A 15459-nucleotide genomic window follows, 5' to 3' on the forward strand; every position below is an offset into this window, starting at 1 on the left:
CACATGCAATATGCATTGTTTCTTTTGGTACAAAGTACATATTGGTCTAAGTCCTCACTGTCCAATAAGGGAACTGGAATCCTGAAGAACAATAATAATAAAGCAATAAACAAAAGTGATCAATACGATGAAACCAAATGTCAAAATATAGATCATCAATGCTACTGACGTCAATCTGTCAGCCCAACGTCCATGTTAACAAGTCAAAGTTGTGCATAGTTTTTTTTTTTACAAGGGCAAAGATGACGACCATACAGCTGATTATCATGGTGAAGGTATTAACAGATAATTTGGGAAACTGAACGTTCTATAGAGCTGTAGTCTTTAAAAGGGTTCCCGGGCATAGGATTAATAAGGTTTATTGAACCAAGTGTTTTTTATATACAGTATATAATGTATCAATTCAGCTTCAAGTGCAAATTTTAGGGACTGTGCTAAGTGTCCTTTGTTTGCAGTCTTTGTCCACGGATGTCCTGGATTTTAGCAAGCACATCAGCTCTTTTAGATATGGCTCTCAAGATCTGCTCTTGGTGGCTGCATTGCTGCCCCAACTATATAATGAACTTTGGGCACATCCTGGGCTCAGTTCAATTAAACCCTATTCTTTATTTCCATTTAGTAGTATGTATTATATATGAGTACCCATGGAACTCCCTATGATAAAAACACTGTGTTGTTGAATTATATATATATATATACCTGTAGGAGTTAATGTCCAGTTTTCTTAACTTTCTTGCAGGTGTTTATATAAAGAATTCTTTCACAAGCACATATGTTTCTGGTAAAATGAGGAATTTAGCTCCGTTGGCAGCACATGTATATTTACACAGCTATATACAGTAGGTTTACATCTGCTTCAAATGCAGCAGTTAGTTTAGTCGGGTCTTGTAAATTGTACAGGTGGAGATCTTACTACATTCCTTCCCTTTAAGTTTTTCCCTGCTTTTTCTAAGTCATTTGATCAGGTATCAGACATACTGTACCAAAAACTGGACGAACTACAGGAAAGTGGCTAGACTTGAAGTGTTTGTGTACTTAAAGAAGGAATCTTGCACATTTTCAGCTTTCAGTCACAGACATTTTCTTATTAGAGCAATTGAAGGTCTGTGCCAGCCCTCAAAACGGAAATCAAAAGCTCCCAGAGAAACATATCGAAGGAATGCAAGACTTTAGCCAAAAGCTGTACGCAATGCACAGACAGAGGAAGTCTGGCCCTATATGGAGATTTGCACAGTGTGCTATTTATCTCTGTGATAGCCCAAACACTTGCTAAACCAGGTACTATTTCTAGCTGTCTTAAGGTTTTCACAATGTCTTGAAAGAAAGTGTGTGTGTGTTTTATTCCAGGCTTCCGATTAAGCTAACCTTCTGAACACGGACGCTGTCTAAGGTGCCCTATTTCTAGACCTCATTTAAGAAGCTCATTTCCAGCCAGGCGGTTTTTCTCCCTTTAACATGGTTTCCTCTTTGGTTAGCTGCAGGAATAAAGAGGTAAAGCTACATGATATATTTGTAATCAAATAATATCCATGTCTTATAAAAGAACATTTCAGGTGACTTTTCAGAACAAGCTATGTACATAAGGAATAACCCTATTTCTGGCCTTTATATGACTTGTATTCTGCATTTTTTTTTAGCATTTTTCCCCTCTTGAGACTTTATCTCTATTCCTCAATTTTCTCTGAACTAGTGGGTAGAGCCTAACTGTTATCATGTATTCCATACACTGTACACACAGAAGAGAAGAATCCTGCTCTCCTAAATCTATCACATATACATAGAACTTTCAGCAGCATGGGGGACAACATACAACAGCACTGAGCAATGTAGCTGTGAATCAGTACTGGGGTGAGAAAGTAACACTTACCAGGAAGCTGCTGCAGCACCTGTGTCTCTCTGCCTCTCTCTCACTCTGCTACTGTTCTCCTTCTCCCCCTCTTCTCTCCATAGACTTCTATGGGCAGCTGTAATCTGATCCTTGACAAGTGGAGGAGACTCAAGCAGCAACGCAACCATAATAATTTTGTAGTAGTGTCATTCTATCTCATTGTAAACTAATGGGGAAGATGACCTAGACCATATTTTTACAGTAAACATTGGATGGGTGTTACTTGGCATTCAATTGTGAAGCTTTAGCAAATTGCTACAACTAGTACAAATACAGTATATGTATTGTTGTGAGTAATACATAACATTAAACAGCAATTTAAGTAATTATACCTATTCCCTTGCGAAACACATTAACAAGACTTTTTTGAGTTAACACGCTTTCCTACACCAAAGCTTCTGCCTTAACATGTTGCCTTAGTCTGCCAAATTATAATCATTAAATAAAACTACTTGGCTCTTAATATTTAATCTAAATTAATTGACAGAAATGTGGGTATCGTTATGTTAGGAAACTTGCATCCGGTACTGCTTTAAAATCCCACTGGCGGTCGCTAGCATGTGCCATCTTTATCCCTTTGACACCATCTAATTACCTTCTTTTTTGTGTTGCCAAAAACAACCTGTGTTTTTGGTGTGTATATAGAGCCTATTAAATACAGTACTTGAATGATTTAGAATTACCATTAATCTCCTATTCCGTGTTCCTGGGAATTTATACAAGATTTTTGAGTGTCCCTGAATCAGAGAGTCATAAGCCACAGGAACATATTTGGTCTCATACACTGGATTCCAAAACCAATTCCTTTCAACCCAAAGAATGTTTGTTCATGCACTATTTACTAGAAGTGGGTTTGTTTTTATATTTTGCCAATAAAACCTTTCTCTGATACTATATTCATAGAGAAAAACAAGTTAAACTGGATGGTGTTGGGGTACATTTTGTCTTTTGACACATTTTGTTGCTGAATGTTTGTTTCAATACAGAGAGACATTTTATCCGAATTTGGCTTCTGCCAGGTACTCTGTGGCATTTCTGTTAGTGCCTTTTTTATAATCCACCATTTTCTAGACACCACGCTTTTTTTAATAAAACAGTCATATGAAAATCAGACGAAATGTGTTTTTGCTATGAAACTTTGTATGGGGTCTAGTCTTTGAACTTCAAATTGACACAATGTCCTCTATATTAAATGGCACTAGACAGTCAGGAGGGTTATTTTGGTTAATAGAGTATCAACCAACACTGTGTATATCAATATATACATAGATGTATATAGACAAAATCAAATGAAATGAGACGAAGTGCAAACAAGTGCTGTTCTTCCTCCTTCCACTATATTGTAAAGACAGGAATCTGGCAAGTCAAGCAAACACCATAACTGTTTACACTGTTCTGGTTTTCAGACAGTTCTTCACCTCCTTCATGACTAAATCGTCTCCTGGAATGCAAGACTCTATGTAAGAAATGGCTATTCTTCTATAAGCGTAATGATGTAGCTGATGACGCAAATGGGAAACCTTGTTTGAGAAAATACAGAAAAGGCTATCCTAGTACTGAGCTTCCTGTTTACCTAGTCGTGCCTGAGAAAAGTAACAACTATGAGTTTGAGTTCCGTCATAAGATTATATTATTTTTACATCTTGTTGAGAAATACTCAAGGAGATGTGAAAATGTAAGTGTGAAAACTATACTGCCCTGTATGGGTATGATTGTAAACATAGGGAATACCTCTCATTTCCTAGGATAGCCCTGGTTTATGTAGTTCTCTCCGGCTTTAACAAATTCAGGATGTCATAAGAAGCGGCACACAATCTGCATAATAAACCATGAATGATTCTAATGACCTAGGAATAGATTGCAGTGGACTAAAAATATATAATAAAGTTATCATTGCTGCTCAAATTCTTGAATTCTTGAATGTTTTTCTCAATTTCAATGAAAAATTTACCGAGAATCTACCAGAAGAGGGAGTGCAGACTTAGAAAGTTCTAGCAGGAACATAAAGACCAGATTGTTTTATAACAGGTAAACAGGCTCGTCTGGGTAGTCCTGAATGAGACTGTATGCCTTTGCTTTCTGAACTGAAAGCTAGACAGGATCTTAACCACGTTCTGCATGGGTCACACAGATATTTGAATTACTGTATGCAACCTCATTTAAGTGAAGCATACACTTTAGTATATTTTTGGATGTACTTAATGGTTTGACATGCTAAAATGAACAGAAAAAGGGTTCACTCGATGGCTTAACAGCATTTTAGTAATGTAGAGAAATATGTGCTGTCAGGATCAGTCAAGCAAAACCATGATGTCCAGTGAGGAAATACTAAAATAAGCTAATGAAAGAAACAGTGTTGTATTACATTTCCTCTGGTGTGTTAATACATATTTGATGTAGACGATTGGTATGTGAGCTGGTCACAACAACAACACTATAACTCTATATATCTATTTCCTGCGGCTGATGAATATGTTAATGCCAAAATCCAACCGAAAACTTTTTGGAGAAAGTAAGTGAGTTTATTAAAAGAAGGATAGAGAGATTTGGAAATAATGGATTAGAATGGGCACTACTACCCACTGTGCAGTTTTCCACCTCTTCCCCCTTTTTGTGGTAAATTGTATAAAATGGGGCATATTTTTGTTATTCTCAGGGGTTTATGGCTGCCATTATTAGGTACTCTTCTTTATTGTTTAGTTCTTGTTTTGGATAAAGCCACTTGAGTTTAAGGAGGCTCTGTCACCACATTATAAGTGGCCTATCTTCTACATAATGTGATTGGCGCTGTAATGTAGATTACAGCAGTGTTTTTTATTTAGAAAAACAATAAATTTTGACCAAGTTATGACCTTGGTATTTATGCTAATTACTTTCTTAATGTCCAACTGGGCATTTTTTAGCTTATGACCAAGTGGGCGTTGTAAAGAGAAGTGTATGACGCTGACCAATCAGCGTCATACACTTCTCTCCATTCATGTACTCAGCACATAGTGATCTTGCGAGATCACGATGTGCTGTCACTCACTCACACATTAACGTTACTGAAGTGTCTTGAGAGTGAATAGACATCGCTTACAGCCAGGATGCGCTGTCTATTCACAATCCCGACACTTCAGTAGCGTTTGTGTGGGACTTAATGGCAGCAAGCGTGATCTCGCGAGATCACACTGTAAATGACAGCACAGCGGGATCTCGATGTGCTGAGCTGTAAGTCCCACACAAATGTTACCGAAGTGTCGGGATTGTGAATAGATATCGCGTCCTGGCTGGAAGCGATGTATATTCACTCTCAAGACACTTCAGTAACGTTAATGTGTGATCACGCTGTGCTGAGTATGAATGGAGAGAAGTGTATGATGCTGATTGGGAAGGAAAGGAGCTTTTCAACTCAAACCTCCTGACCGCCCTATAGCAGCAGCATAGCCTGCCTCAACACTATTTTTAATACAATTAAAGCAATAAATTAATTAAGCTGTTTCATTTTTAGTCCCATGCAAAACAGATATGTCAATTAGAAAGACATGGGGTAAAAAAAGAAGGCACGCAAGTTCCATGCAAGTCATGTAATACTTGCAATTAAAGCTGATTTGTTCAAGTATATGCCTTGCCCTAGCTAGTGAATTAAAGGTATTTGGTGATAAACATGTATTTGGGATTATAAAGTATACACTCCCTAACTGACTTCAATGACTTGTACACTTTATTGTTATTTTAAGTGTATCTTCACGTTTAAATGTAGAACGATTCTCCAAAGAAGGTGAAGTTACTTCGTGAGTACATTAAATTACTTATCTTCTATTGATCTTGAGTTACACCCTGTGTTAAAATTCGAAGTTGCATTCACAGTTCTGCTTGTTTCAGAGCTGAAATCTCAAATTATTTCTTGCAGGCTCAATTTCCTGCACAGAGCTTGCTTTGGCTATTTAGAATAAAGGAAGTGTTACCTGCATTGTATAGTACCAGATGTAGGACACACTCACAGGCTCATTGCATTACAGTAGGCCATCAGTGGACTTGTCCACATGTAATGTAATTGCTGTAGAAAATTTCAGCATTTCCATTAAAACTAGCAGTTATTCCGCTGCCGAAAAAACACACTATTTCCAGCGACTTTTACTGCAGAAAATTTTGCAGATTTTGCTGCGTTTTCTTTCGCAGCAATTCAATTCACTTTCTGCAGCAGGAATTGACATGTTGTGGAACGAAAAATACGCACTGCAGGTGAATTTCTGGTCGGAAATTTTATGCAGCATATGCATGAGATTTGTTACATCTCACACACTTTGCTGCTACTGTATTCTGCTGCGTATTTTCCGTCCACAATTCTGGACTGAAAAAACGTATCAATTTCGTTACGTGTGGACAAGCCCTAATACGTCAATACCTAGATAATTATAAGAAAAGCAATTACATAGTTATTATACTTGTCATGTACATTCAGGGGCGTAGCTATAGGGGTCGCAGTGGTCACAATTGAAACCGGGCCCCGAAGCCAGGGTGGACCCCCTCCACTTTCCACTGTAACTGTAGTAACTGGGGCCTATGTAATAAATTACACTGCCCCATGTAACTACAGTAACAGTATACTTACCCGCCTCGATCTGAGTCAGGTCCGGGTGCAGCGTGGGTCCTAACGCCTTTTAGCGTCATGACGCCACGAAGTTATGTGCACGGCACACAACGTTGTGATGGTGAATGGCGTCAGGACCCGTGCTGCGCCCGAAGCCGGAGAGGACCTGGCTTAGGAGTGATGAGGGTAAGGCTGGGTTCACACACACTATTTACGGACATAATTCGGGCGTTTTAGCCCCGAATTACGTCCGAAAATGTGGCTCAAATGCGTCGGCAAACATCTGCCCATTCATTTGAATGGGTCTTACAATGTTCTGTGCCGACAGTCATTTTTTTTACGCGCCGCTGTCAAAAGGCGGCGCGTAAAAAAGACGCCCGCGTCAAGGAAGTGCCTGTCACTTCTTCAGACGTAAATGGAGCCGTTTTCCATTGACTCCATGGAAAAACAGCTCCAATTACGTCCGTAATGGACGCAGCGAAAGACGCCTGCACATGCCATTACGGCTGAAATTACGGAGCTGTTTTCTCCTGAAAACAGCCCCGTAATTTCAGCCGTAACGGACGCTGCCATGTGAACATACCCTAAGTGTAAGAATATTGTCTGTTGGGGCCCTTTTTTTAAGCCTGACATGTGTGATACTGTCTTCTGGGCTATGCATCTAAGCCTATCATGTGTGATACTGTCAGCTGGGCCCTGTATCTAATCCTATCTGTGTGATACTGTCTGCTGGGCACTGTATCTAAGCCTATCATGTGTGATACTGTCCTCTGGGCCATGCATATAAGTCTATCATGTGTGATACTGTTTGCTGGGCCCTGTATTTAAGCCTATCATGTGTGATACTGTCTGCTGGGTCCTGTATCTTAACCCATCATGTTTGATGCTGTATGTTGGACCCTGTATCTAAGCCTATCATGTGTGATACTGTCTGATGTGCCCTGTATCTAAGCCAATGATGTGTGATACTGTCTGCTGAGCCGCTGTATCTAATCTTATCCAGTGGCATAGCAATAGGGGTTGTAGTCCTAGAGATATGCTCCAATATATTTATATATACATTTTGAAGGGGGCAAAACATTGTCTTGGGGCTTGTGACCCTGATCTTTTAAGACTTTAGTAAAGCCCCTGACTGCTAGTGCTGCATTAATGGGTCACTTAGGAGACCCAGCGATGCAGCTGAAAGTTGCGGGCCGTTGACGGTGAATAGAAGTTGGGGGGGGCAAAAATAATTTTCACCAGGGTCCATGAGCTTTTAGCTATGCTCCTTTGTAGATTATAGAGAAAAAAAAACTTGGACCAAAATGAAGCTCTAGTAGACCCAGATCACTCTGCATTTTTTGCCGCTGATTTTAATGCCAAAAATGCCCCAAATCTCCCCCCATTGATTTAAATAGGAGACAGAGCATTTTTTCCCCCTGGCGGTTTTTGAGTTTTTGTGGAAAAACAAACAAACTGCATGCTCGATCATAACAGTGGAATCCACCTCTGTACCTCCATTAAAATCAATGGGAGGCAAACAAAAAAAAACATGTGGCCCTTGTTTGAAGCATTTTTTGGGCCCATTGTTTTTACCAAAAAACGCCCGCAGTTTTTGCATTTGATTCATTTAACATAACGCCTAAAAAAAGGCAGAAAAAAAGTCTAAAACAAGCGTTAAAAAATGCTGTCTTTCCAAAACCTTCCTCTAAAATCCTGAAGGAATTTTGAGCCAGATTTTTTCTGCTTGACAAAAATCTCCATGTGAACGTATCCTTATATATATGTCCATTAATAGAAAATATATAATTTGTCATCAAATATAATATTCCCAGTCAAATCTTTTAAAGTTATTATTCTATTATCTGAAGTTGGAAACCAATGTTTTAAAACTACAAGAAGCTTTTCATACACCTGAAGAACATTTTATTGTTGTAATCAGGGGTGTATTGGTTCTCTATGAAACATTATGTTTTTTACTTTTTACAAGGAAAGCCCTCCAGATATTATACAATACACTATATATTTATACAATACACTTTAGTGAACCGTTGACTAATGCTTAAGGAACATTGGAATTAAAAGTAAATATTGATAGCTCAAGAGAAGACATAAAAAGTCAAAAGCAACGTTTTGCTGTAGCTAGAACTATAGTTGGCACCTTCCACTGTTTGAGTTGAAGCCTAGTGGAGATGTTGGCACACAGACTCATGGATCTACTTTTCTGGGCACACACCCATATGTGTCACTTGATGTGTGGGCCTTGTTCATAATTCACTGTATAAAAAAACTGAACCATTGGCCTTAATAAAATGCAAATGCTGCTTTTTACAGAAAAACATGAGTATAATGTAGTATATCTGACTGAGAGGCCGTGTTGCTGACAACAGCCAATTAAGTTAATACATGGGCACTGATGGATGCTAGGACCCATTTTTTCTCAGATAGTTGTCAGGCCTGTTGTATTCTAAATTAAAGTGGCATGACATTCACATCGTTTATTTTTTGTCTTTGATCAAGATATTTCCTAAAATAATTTATTCTATTCAAATAAAGTAGACTGCGACAGTATGTTTTTTAGTTTTAGTTGTTTACTTTATTTTTTAGGGGCACTCACAGGAAGCAACAGTTGAAGTGTCAGCCGCAGGCACTGCTGTGAATGAGGGCTCTCTGGCAGACACAGTTGAGGAACAGCAGGCAACACTGTTAAAGGGGCAGCCGACAGGCACTGTGTAAGAGGCCACTGTATGACAGTGTCTATTTGTGGGGACACGCTCTGGTAGTCACCGTCTGTAAATTCCTGGACAATCCTTAAAAATAGGGGACTTTTTCTATTGTATGTTAATAAAAAAAATATGTATTTTTTTAAATTGGAGGAACTTGTGCAGATTATTGGAAAAGTAAATATAATTATTTTAGTGGTCCCAGGTAAATCTGCTAGTGTGTTTATATCCCTATTCCAAGCTTTAGACATATATTACATTTATTCTTGATGCTCTACGGTTAGCATTTTAGTGGGTTACAATTTCATCTAAAACATTTGGTGGAAGGTGTGATGCAAAAATAAGGATCCAAAGATGTCCATATGGCAAACTGACAAAAGGCAAAAAAATTCATGACAGTCTGGGCATGATGGTAAAGATGGAAAGTGAACAAATGCAATAAGAGAAGATCTTGACAGTGAGTCAATGTGTTTCATTGTTATTTTTATTGTGCATTGACTGTGTCTGAACAGTATTGTTATTCCTTTAGTCTGCACGAAATGTGATGATGTAATAATTATTTGGTCTCTTTATAGCATTTTTTTATTCACTCACAATATGGTGGCATTATTCACTAGCTGTAAGAATGTATTATTCAGGCACTTCTGGCAGTATTATTTGGCACTGTATGATAGTGTTATTTGGCACTTTATGTGGGTATTATTTGCCAGCGTATGGCGGTATTACTTGGGCACTATATGGTAGTATTATTTGGCAATGCATAAGTATTATTTTGGCACTGTATAACTGTATTAGGCCCCATGCACACGACTGTAAAAACGTCCATAATTACGGCCCGTAATTACGGGCCCATAGACTTCTATTGGCCACGGGTACCTTCCCGTTTGCTTACGGGAAGGTGCCCGGGCCGTTGAAAAATATAGAACATGTCCTGTTTCAGCCCGTAATTACAGCACAGGCAGGCTCATAGAAGTCTATGGGGCTCCCGTAATTACGTTTGGCTACGATCAGTGCTGGATAGAGAGAAGGGGCTGCACTGATTGGCAGTAACTCTTTCAGCACCCTGGACAGTGATTACCGCTGGACAGTGAGTACCGTGCGCTGCGCTCACAATATAGATTTCAAATGTTTCCTTCAAAAACCCGCAACAAAAAAAGTTCATACTTACCCATAACTCCCTGCTTCTTCTTCCAGTCTGGCCGCCTGGGATGGCGTTTCATCCCATGTGACTGCTGCAGCCAGTCACAGGCTGCAGTGGTCACATGGACTGCCAGGTCATCCAGGGAGGTCGTACTGGTTGTCAAAAGAGTGACGCGTCACCGAGACAACGGCCGGGGTACGTATAAATTTCTTTTTTATTCTATCGCTGCGTTCTCTGCTCGAAAGGGCTGCCCCTTCTCTCTATCCAGCACTGATAGAGAGAAGAGGCTGTCGATCAGAGCTGGATAGAGAGAAGAGGCTGGCGATCAGCAGCCTCTTCTCTCTATCAGTGTTGGATAGAGAGAAGGGGCTGCCGATTAGTGCAGTGCAATGTCTCTCTCTACGTGTTAGAAGCAGAGAAAACGGGTCCGTAAATACGGGTGGAATACGGGTGACTACGGACCCGTATTTACGCCAGTATTTACGGGAGGGAAAAAATACGGTCATGTGCATGGGGCCTTACTTGGTTTAGAATGGCTGTACATTAGATTTATTACAATCTTTGGCATGATTATTCGGGCATTTTTTGCCATCTTTTAAGATCCTAGCAATGTCCCTGCTAACATGTGTTACATAGTTACATAGTTAGTACTGTTGAAAAAAGACATATGTCCATTAAGTTCAACGAAGGGATGGGAAAACGGTAAGGAACGAAACAAAAATTCTACACATTGACATAGGAGCTGATATTTTTTCGTTCTAGGAAATTATCTAAACCTTTTTTAAAGCCTTCTGACCAGTTCCTGCGGTAGGATATTCCACAGATTCACAGTTCTCACAGTAAGGCAAAATTCACACGAACGTGTGCGTTTTGCACACGCAAAAAAAGCAGCGTTTTGCGCGCGTTGCAGTTCCGTGTGTCATAAGTGTTTGGTGCGTGGCTGTGTGATTTTCACGCATATGCAATCCTTATGACACGCGGTTTTGATGCTTAGAAACTGCAATGAATGTGGTGCTTTTTTTTCCCTTCATTTATTTAACAACTGTAGCGTGAATCACGCGTGGCACATGGAAGTGCGTCCGTGTGCTGCGCGTGGTTTTCACACACCCATTGACTTCAATGGGTGCGTGATGCGCGAAAAACGCTCAAGTATAGAACATGTTGTGAGTTTTACGCAGCGGACACACGCGTGAAAATCATGGACTGTCTGAACGGCCCCATTGAGTTACTTAGGTCTGTGTGTTCACGGACGTGAAACACGTTAGTGTAAATAAGGCCTAAAGAAGCATGTCGCCTCTGCAGATTAAACCTTTTTTTCTCCAGACGGAGGGAGTGCCTCCTTGTTTTTTGAGGGGGTTTTACATGGAACAGGATTTCATCATATTTTTTGTATGTGCCATTAATATATTTATATAAGTTAATCATGTCCCCCCTTAGTCGTCTTTTTTCAAGACTAAATAGGTTTAATTCTTTCAATCTTTCCTCATAACTTAAATTCTCCATGCCCCTTATTAGCTGCGTTGCTCTTCTTTGTATTTTGTCCAACTCCAGGGCATCCTTTCTATGAACTGGAGCCCAGAACTGGACTGCATATTCTAGATGAGGCCTCACTAATGCTTTGTAAAGTTGTAATATTACATCCCTGTCCCGCGAGTCCATGCCTCTTTTAATACACACAATATCTTGCTGGCCTTTGAAGCAGCTGATTGACATTGCATGCTGTTATTTCGTTTATGATCTACAAGTACACCAGATCCTTCTCAACAAGTGACTCCCCCAGTGTAGCTCCCCCTAGGACATATGATGCATGCAGGTTATTGTTACCCAGATTCATAACTTTACATTTATCTACATTAAACCTCATTTGCCAAGTGGATGCTCAAACACTTAGTGTGTCCAAATCAGCTCTGCTTCATATTCTTGTATCGCTAGTAGCAGTTCTTACCTCTTATCTTTTGTGCTGTGTTTCAGAGGGAGAAGACAGGTTTATTGTCCCGTTACGGAGCACAGGAGATAAGAGCCGTCGTAGAGCTGCTGCTAGTTATACAATTCTATGCTTCAGTGTACAGAGGATCATACAGTCTTGGGTAAGACACTTGCTTTCTATGGGGGGTTCGGAGGGGGTGGGGTTAGATGACAATGGGGACAGGGAGATGATGGTGCAGTTGGTAGGAGATAATAATGGAGGGTGGATGACACTGAAGGAGACATTATACTAGGGGGATGATAACCGGGGGGAAAAGAGGAAATCTGAAGGGAGGGGTAGAGGAAGTAGAGAGGATACCTGGGGGAGGGGGAGAGATCTTAAAGGCTATGTACACCTTTTTTTACATAAAAAAAAGTTTATTACTGTGTGTTATGAAACTTTGTAAATACTTTTTATTAAAAATGATTTTTACTTTTGGAGATACAGCTGCATTGTATCCTGTATACAGAGCAGCTGTATCGTGCGCTGAGATCTGTATCCGTCAGGTCCGGGGGACTGACGGCTACAGTGTCGGCGGGTCAGGATCCACCTGTTATCGATCAAATCTAAATTATGAACAGGGACACGCAGGAACCGCTGACACTGAACCCGTCAGTCCCGCTGACTTGACAGATAAAGGTTTCAGTGCATGATACAGCTGCTCTGTATACAGGATACAAAGAAGCTGTATCTCATAAAGAAAAGTATTTACAAAGTAGCACCAAAGAGAGCGGTAAAACAGCAAAAAGCACATTCAAAGGTTTACATAGCCTTCAAACCTGTGGTGGGTAGTGACAGGGCCGGCCTTAGGATAGATGGCGCCCCGTGCAAAATTATCTTTCGGCGCCCCAGCCCCATCATAAAAAAATGCCTCATAAAAAAAGTATAATGCCCTCCACAGTATAATGCCCCATTAATTCCCCCATACAGTATAATAATAATAATAATAATAATAATATATTATAACCCTTTCAAGGACACAGTATTTTGTCCTCTAATTATGCCCACACAGTATTATGCCCCCTAAGTGCCACACAGAGTATATTGCCCCCAGTAGTGCCCCTACACAGTATAATGTCCACTTAGTGGCCCCCACACAGTATAATGCCCCCTCCCCTGGCTGCCACACATAGTATATTGCCCCATGTAGTACCCCTACACAGTATAATTTCCGCTTAGTGGCCCCCACACAGTATAATGCCCCCCTTCCCTTCCTGCCACACACAGCCCCCCTGTAGATAGTGCCCCCTGTAGATTGTGCCATAAACCTTCCTTTAGATAGTGCCATATCCCACCACCTCTCCCTTGTAGACAGTGCCATACAGCCCCGACCTCACCCTTGTAGACAGTGCCATACATCCCCCTACCTCCCCCTTGTAGATCGTGCCATACAGCGCCCCACCTCCCTCATGTAGACAGTGCCATACAGCCCCCCCACCTCCCTCATGTAGACAGTGCTATACAGCCCCCACCTCCTCCTTGTAGACAGTGCCATAAAGCCCCACACCTCCCCCTTGTAGGCAGTACCACCTCCCTCATGTAGACAGTACCATACAGCCCCCCACGTCCCCCTTGTAGATCGTGCCATACAGCCTACCACATGTAGACAGTGCCATACAGCCCCCCACCTCCCCTTGTAGATCGTGCCATACAGCCCCCCCTTGTAGCCAGTGCCCGCAAACAAACAAAAAATGTTGTATTCAGCTAGGCCCCGTTCCCACGATGGACTGAGCTGCTCCAGGACGGGATCCTTGCGGAATCCCAGGCCACACAGGGATTTTGCTCCTTCAGAAATTTCTGATGGTGGCCCTGGGTACACCACTTATAACTATTCAGATTAGGAAGCATTGACCACAACGCTCTGGATACGGTGCTTGAGCCTATTTTCAATACAATTGCAAACTATACTTTCTAAACCTATAGTCCTTAATTTACCCATTAGACGACTATGAGGGACAGTGTCAAGTGCCTTTGCAAAGTCCAAAAACGCTATAACCACAGCAGCCCCTCTGTCTAGGCTTCTGCTTACCTCTTCATAAAAACAAATCAGTTTGGTTTGAAAACTTCTGTCCTTAGTAAGACCATGCTGGCTCTCACTTATAATACTATTTTTTGTCACATACTCCTGTATATAGCCCCTCAAACATTTTTCCAACGATTGATGTTAAGCTTATTGGTTTATAATTACCCGGGGAAGACTTAGAACCCTTTTTAAAAATAGACACCACATTTGCCCTGCTCCAGTCCCTGGGCACTATACCAGTCACTAGAGAATCTCTAAATATTATGAAGAGGGGGACAGAAATAACTGAACTAAGCTCTTTAAGAACTCTAGGGTGTAACCCATCGGGTCCTGGAGCCTTATGTAAAAATGTTTTATTTAGCTTAGCTTGGACCATATTTACATTCAGCCAATTCAGTATATCAACTGATATATTAACAGCACTGGCACCGGCTACAGCAGCTGCTCTTTCTTCTGCTGTATATACAGAGCTGAAGAACCCATTTAGTAACTCTGCCTTCTCTTGATCCCCTGTGACCAACTCCCCATTACCACTATCTAAGGGTCCTACATGTTCAGACCTTGGCTTTTTTTGCATTTATATACTTAAAGAATTTTTTGGGACTTATTTTGCTATCCTTGACCACCTGCCTTTCATTTAGTATTTTTGCTGATTTTATACATTTTTGCAGATTTTATTAACTGTTTGTACTTTACAAAGGCTACAGCTGTACCCTCAGATTTGTAATTTTAAAATGCCCTTTTTGTGTAACGTGTAAGCCATGTGGGGTTAATAAATTTTGAACTATCATTATATTTATACAAAGTGGATTTTAAAATCTTCCCAGTCTATATCCTGAATTGCAGCCCTCATCCTGGGGAAATTAGCTTTTTTTAAATTAAGTGTTTTTGCCCGACCAGCCTGTGTCTGTTTTTTACAGTATAGGATATAGACCAAAAGAATACCAACAGACAGAATATGATAATGATAATAGTGCTCGAAGCATCAACATTTACACTGTAAAGCACTGTTGCTAGTTATGTGAGCGGCACATTATCATATCCTAAGTATTGACCAAGATACACTTGGTGCGTCGATCAAAAGATTTAGCATGAGAAACAGACAAAGAAAAAATGATCGACTTGAAGCACGTGAAATACAAAAAATATATATACAATTTTTATTG

Source organism: Rhinoderma darwinii, chromosome 4, assembly GCF_050947455.1.
Source record: "Rhinoderma darwinii isolate aRhiDar2 chromosome 4, aRhiDar2.hap1, whole genome shotgun sequence".
NCBI classification, from domain to species: domain Eukaryota; kingdom Metazoa; phylum Chordata; class Amphibia; order Anura; family Rhinodermatidae; genus Rhinoderma; species Rhinoderma darwinii.